Source organism: Olea europaea, unplaced genomic scaffold, assembly GCF_002742605.1.
Source record: "Olea europaea var. sylvestris unplaced genomic scaffold, O_europaea_v1 scaffold3379, whole genome shotgun sequence".
Lineage (NCBI taxonomy): Eukaryota > Viridiplantae > Streptophyta > Magnoliopsida > Lamiales > Oleaceae > Olea > Olea europaea.
Genome location: NW_019252793.1, coordinates 6,904 through 13,631, shown reverse-complemented (window position 1 = coordinate 13,631; position 6,728 = coordinate 6,904).

Here is a 6,728-nt window from a genome sequence, read left to right as displayed (position 1 = left end):
ACTTACTTCACTTCCAAGTGCATCCATATCATTTGACAGACCCTCTTGATCAACCCCAGCACTAAAAGATGGTATTTGAATGTGCTTCGAACTCCATTTCTTTGTTGCTGGTGGTGGTGATGGTGGGATGATTCATAGAAGACGACGATAGAAAAAGGAAGAGCAGTAGGTCCCGCCATCTAAAACCTCTATCAACACCACGCTATGGAATTGAATCTCTCGTGCTTACGAATGTCTATCTAGTAGAACCAATGATTTTGGCTTTGCAACAAGGAGAAAAGGGTTCTAGATGCTATATCGATCGAATAGGGAGGGATAGTTGAGCGGGGAGCGACGAATAGAGGTAGTAGATTTGAAATTTTTGGTTTTATTTATCTTGGTTTTGCAAATGGGAAGGAGGAGTAGGTTAGAATAAGGTCACTTTTGATGTGATGGTGGGGTAGCGTGGGATTTGTTGTGATGTTTTGAAATTTTTTGTACAAACTTTTTTTAGGTTGTGTTTGAGCTCCTTTAATTTAAAAAAAAATATATATATTATAGAATAGTAGATTGATAGAGAAAGTGTGATTAAAAAAAAAAAAATTTGGTTTGAGTGTAATATTATTTTAATGAAGAATATATGATTAAAAATGAATATTGTAGAAAATAATATGATAGAATGTAAATAATATGTGACAAATATGGACTTAACTAGTCAAATCAAATTTAATGTAAAATGTGTAAAGTATTTTAAGCCCCTATTTGGGCATGCTTGGATGAAGATTAAGAGCCTGTTTGGGAGTGATTTTGAGAATTAGTTTTTTGACCGTTAAGAGAAAAGTGGGGTCCACCTGTGAGTGAAGAAGTCAAATATGAAGGCTGAAATAGTGAAATACCAATCAAAAAATCAATTTTTTTGATGAAAAATCGGGCCCAAACAGGCCCTAAAATTGGTTTTTGGCTCGTTGCATTTGTCCGTTTAAATTTATTATTCACTTCGTTCCCTACTTTTCAGAGGAAAACAGACCTTGAATCAATATTATTTCCCACTTTTGCCCTTCCACATGATTCCAACAACCCACCCCACTTTACGTACCAAAATCAGGGGCTGTTTGGGAGCCATTAATTTCGATCAAAAATTAATTTTAGGACCGTTGCCAATTATTGTTCTGACAGCCCATGTGACTTACACAGAGAAAATGACTCTCTCTTTTTCATTACCTGCCCATTTGACTTTTCAACGGGTTTTGGGAACGTCTCAGAATTGTTTTGATACAAAGGGTAAAGTTGGAATTTTATGCCTTTTGAATTCAAATTTGCAAGAAATAATGGGGTGTAGGTTCCACGTTGATGTGATGAAAAAAATGTATTTTGGATAAAAATGGGGATCAAACGGGAGCTCAATTTCCCAATCCACCCACCACTACACCGATTTTGCAACCTAAAATCCCCTTTTCGGAGTGTAACAATACCAAGGGTAGATAACAATAAAGCAATGTTTGCTAATTTTTAACAAAGCTTCTACCATAGTCAGAGGTAGCGTAACCCAAGGTACCTCCTTGTTCGACGGCAAAGGCAAAGTGGTAGTCTGTCAAAGTCGATCGGCCTTGCGAAAATATATCGATAGCAATAGATCTCATAGTCACCAGCTCATTCACGTCTTCCACAACTTCAAGCCAATGAAAGATGCATTTTCCCTTTACTATTTCCACCGACACCAATTCTAAAAACCTGTAGACGAAACAAATGGCACATGGATCCATTCTTTTCTCCAATACAAGCTTTTCGGTTAAATATCGTCTTATTTCGAACCTGGGTAAACCTATTGATTATTTTTTATGTCTTGTTGTAGACGCTGAACAACTTAAACTCATCGAGCTCCAACGACTTTCTAGTGTAGAGTTGGCATGGGGCTCGTAAGAGTACACAATGAAATTCATACGAGATGGAGATATTCGTTTCGGCCTATGAGATGGTCATCGTCGACTGGCAGACGCTCATGCACTTGTTCAATTCAAACTCCGGCCATAATTGGAACCAGCAGTAGCTAAACAATTGATGGGATGCTCTCCGCCTAAAGCATAAGAGATTTGAGGAATTACTAAACTGCAATGGCATTGCTTAAACCCATCGACGGGCCGAATTTGCACTTCCGATGAGTGGTGGGCTCGTAAGATGTACCATCGTCTCTTGACCTACCGTTCACTTGTGTACTTCTGCATGAGATAATGCATTAATGTGCTCATTTCGTTGGATTTATTAAGTGTGTTGTTTCGTTTAATTACTGTACTAATTGGTCATTTTCTGTTTGATGTAATGCGTTTAGATTGTTGTGTAGTCATGTTGCTGGGTGTTATATGGTTCAAGGTAGGGAATAGTTTATTGTCGTATAACTGACCTTATGATCATGTATTCTATGAAATGCTGAGATTTTCAATTCTGAGTGGCTCCAAGACAATGGGAAAAGTTAGATTGAATGAAATTAATAAAACTTGGCTTATTTTAACCAAAATTGTTTCCACAATTTACGTTAAAAATCACCTATGGTTTTATATATGCACTTATTTTGGCACATGGGAATAAGACTAGGAAGAATTTAAGGACAAAGACCATCAAGAGTTGTCTGGCTATAAGGCTCTATCCAAGGACACATTCGACAGTGACAGATATACAGTCATACCAACAAAGCAATGTCAAACTGGCTTCGTGCAGTTCAAAGATAGTGGATACGAAGACCACCTTGACAAGGTACTAGTCTATGTCGAGAGTAACAGTTCAAGTGATGAGCCCGAAAATACAGATGCGACTGTAGCCAACGTAGACATGTCTGGCATACACCGCGGAGAGAAACGTAAGGTAGATTTCAGTAAGAAAAAGAGGAGAAAAAAAAAAGTATAGCTCGCGATCTTTCCTACTCTGTTGATCATGTTACAATGGCTAGTGAAAAGGTTGTTGCCAAAATCGAGAAATTCATTAGACCGGCTGTCTCAGACCCAAAGACATGCATGAAGGGATTACCGACGACTGGTAGATTGAAAAGTAGAATGATTTGTACTTTTGTGCGTGTACCTTTCTATCGCAAAAGTGCAATGGGAGATATTGGACATGTAGGATGATGCGAACGAAAATTTTGAATGGGTCGGATAGAACTGGCAAGAGTATAGCAGAGCACAGCCGCACTGTGACTTGAGTGTGACATTGAAGATGGAGGTTCGTGAACTCTGATTCATGTAAAAACATTTCATATAATTTTGTTATATTTTAATTTGTTGTCTATGAAGAAATGTTGCATGCCATGTATATGGTAATGTTAGACACTTTCGTTTGCATAGATTGTAGTCAAAATAATTGCTTGATTCAACTTTGATCTGCATAGATTCTCACCATGCATGCCTACAAATAACGCATTTGGCTATTTGTTAATATTTTCAAACAAATACTTTGTTTTTTTTTTTTTTTTTTTTTTGTATAGTTGCAGCAATCATCATTGCATTGTCTTAAAATTATTAGTGGCCTTTGAATATAAAAGGAAACGCGTGTCTTCACATTTATACATACGTCCAAAGGTGTAGTTGGATACAACCTATGATGTCAACCCATGTAGCAATTGAAGCTATGAAACTCACAAAAGATTGATTCAAAATCAAGAAAGCTAAAAAACCATAATTTTGAGTTTGACCTACAAATATTGAACCAAGCAACTAGCAATCGTCGACAATATGTTAACCTCTTGATCAGACTTGAAAATCTCACCCTGAAAGTTTGAACGCCACAAAAATTAAAATTTTGATAAGTTAGTAAATTAGTTTAGAAGAACAAGAAGAAAGCAATTTGCTTCTCAATTGAATATAGGATAAAAAGTTGTTTTACATTGTAAATAATGAGTCCTATATATAGAAAACCCATAAAAACCTAGTTGAATCGAAATTAAAAACCCTAAAGACTACAAAAGATACCAAAGAAATAGTGGTTTCTTGTAATTAGGAAACTGGCGAAAAAAAGGAAAAATTGGCCACATTTTTATACTATGCGGTTGCATAGAAACCTCTTTTGCCTTCGCTGATTTCTCTATAGCATGCGATCGTATGCCATGGAAAGCATAGCATTCTAGTCCAGCCTCTTCATTCGAAACTTGTATTGAGTTGATCCACTTCAAATCTTCCTATCAACCCAACATGAAACTTGTGACTTGCTTTCCATGGACAATGTTTCATCCATTGTAACTTGTGAGTAATCTTATTACTTCTTTAACCCTCTTTGTTCGCGACCGAGTCATTGGACCTTCTTCAATGATCAATGGGTGTTTGCTTGGACTTGTATTTATTGCTTTAATCACATCATTCCTTCCCTATTTGAAAGGATTCGACCTCTAATTTGTGCTTGCATCAAAGAAAGAAAGATCAGACATATTAACGGTAGCTGAAATATTATATTCACCAAGAAGATCTAACTTGTAGAGATTGTCATTAATCCTTTCAAGAACTTGAAATGGACTATCTCCCCTTGGTTGCAACTTTGATTTCCTTTATTTTGAAAAACGTCCATTTCTTTGGAGTATCCAAACCCAATCAACGAGTTCAAATGTCGTTCTTCTGACCCTTGTTTGCTTGCGATGCATAGTGCTTATTTTCTGCATCCTTACCTTTCAATAGAGTGATTTCACCAATTCGACATTCTTCTTTTCTAGTGGATTAAAACCATATATAATTTCAAATGGTGAACAAGAAGTAGTAGAATGTGTGGTTCTACTATATGCAAACTCAATAAATGATAAGTACTCTTCCCAACTCTTTCAATTTTTATTAATTATAATGCATAGCAATCGGTGTGTGGGTGACAAGTTGTAGATAACAATAACTTTTTGCCTAACTCATTCCACAGAACTCTCCAAAAGTGACCAAAGAATTTGATGTCCCTATCCAATATAATGCTCTTGGGAATCTCGTGTAAATGTACTACTTCCATAAAGAATATATCCGCTATATTGGTGGCATTGTCAATTTTAGGACATAGAATGAAATGTGCCATTTTACTAAACTTATCTACCACTACAAATATTGAATTTCGTCATTTCTTAGTCCTAGGTAAACCCAATACAAAGTCTATTGAAATATCAATCCAATGTTCACTAAGAAAAGGTAGAGATGTATACTATCCTTGAGGTATAATTTTAGACTTAGCCTTTTTACAAGTGATGCATCTACTATATGCCCGATCAACATCAATTTTCATCTAAAGTCAATAAAAATTCTCACCTAGCATCTCTATGGTCTTCTTAACCCAAACACACAATTTAGTTTCCCAAAATAGATAAACATCATGTCTAAAGAACCTATCCACAGCCCCCTTATCACATATATATATTAGCCAAATTCGGGTCATTACCTTAACATGTTCAAATCCAAGCAATTTAGCACTTAAGAAAATTAAAAGCACATACCTTCTTGACAGCGCATCTGTTATCATGTTTTTTTAACCTTGTTTGTAACGAATGACATACAAGAATTTTTAAATGAACTCCATCCATCTTGAGTGATCATGGTGAATAAAATCAAATTGGGAGGCCATGATGACGCTAAATATAAAGTTGGGCGATCATTGTGAAACAAAATCAAGTTGAGAGGCCATGGTGACACTATATATAAAGTTGGATGGCCATTGGCGAATTTAAGCCTATCTTTTATATATCGATGGTCAATAAAATCATATACGATTTGTCAATTAAGAGTGGAGCATTAAAATATGTAGCTTATAAAATATAATCATTGGAACATCTCCAAAAGATTCTCTAAATACAAGATAATCTCTAATTTAGAAAATCAATATTAAAAATTAGTTATAAGAGACTCTATATTTTAATTTTTAAAACTGGAGTGAGATTCGACTCTCTAAAATTATTTTTATTATATAATATTTGCATCTAATAAGTTACACATTTCAATAATTTAATTTTAAAATTATTCAAATCATATTTAAATTGATTGGACGTTGATATATAAAAAATTATTAAAATAAAAGATGAGGAAAAATCAATACATGTATCTTGAAAAAGCAAAATAAAGAGCCAACATAGAAATATAATTGTTAGATTGTATAAAATATTTTACTTTGTGAATTTAAATATGTTCTTTATTATTCATAAGTCAATTTCTATAAATAAAGAATATATTGGAGATGATTATATAAGTAAGAACAAAGAATGTCTATGGCTCTTCGAACTTAAATATTCAAACTCTTTATCTATTTTAAAAGTTGAAACGTAGAGTTTATTGGGGTTTATTTTTAAGTATTGATTATTTATAATAGAGAGTCAAACTCACTATTTATCTTATGCATAATGGCTCTTCTAGATTGAATTAAGCAGACAATTTTATATTTCTCTTTTGTAGCTTATTTATTTTTTCTCCCCTCTACTAATTTTTTCCCGATAGTTGAGTTATAGATAGAATACATTGGAGATGGTATTTGAATTTAACAATCTATTCAATATTAAGACCTTGTTTGAGTCCCATTTTGGAGAAAATATATTTTTAAATACTGACTTTTTGAAAATGTATGGTTAAAAAGTAAGATAATATTTTCGATTTATGTGCAAAATTATTTTAATAGAGAATGTGTGATTGAAAATGAATTTAGAAAAAATGAGTTTTTGGAACAAATGGAGCTCAAACAAGGACTAAATATCAATATCACCTAAATTGAAAATCTTTCTACTTACATGTTATCTAGACATAATCAATTCACTAACT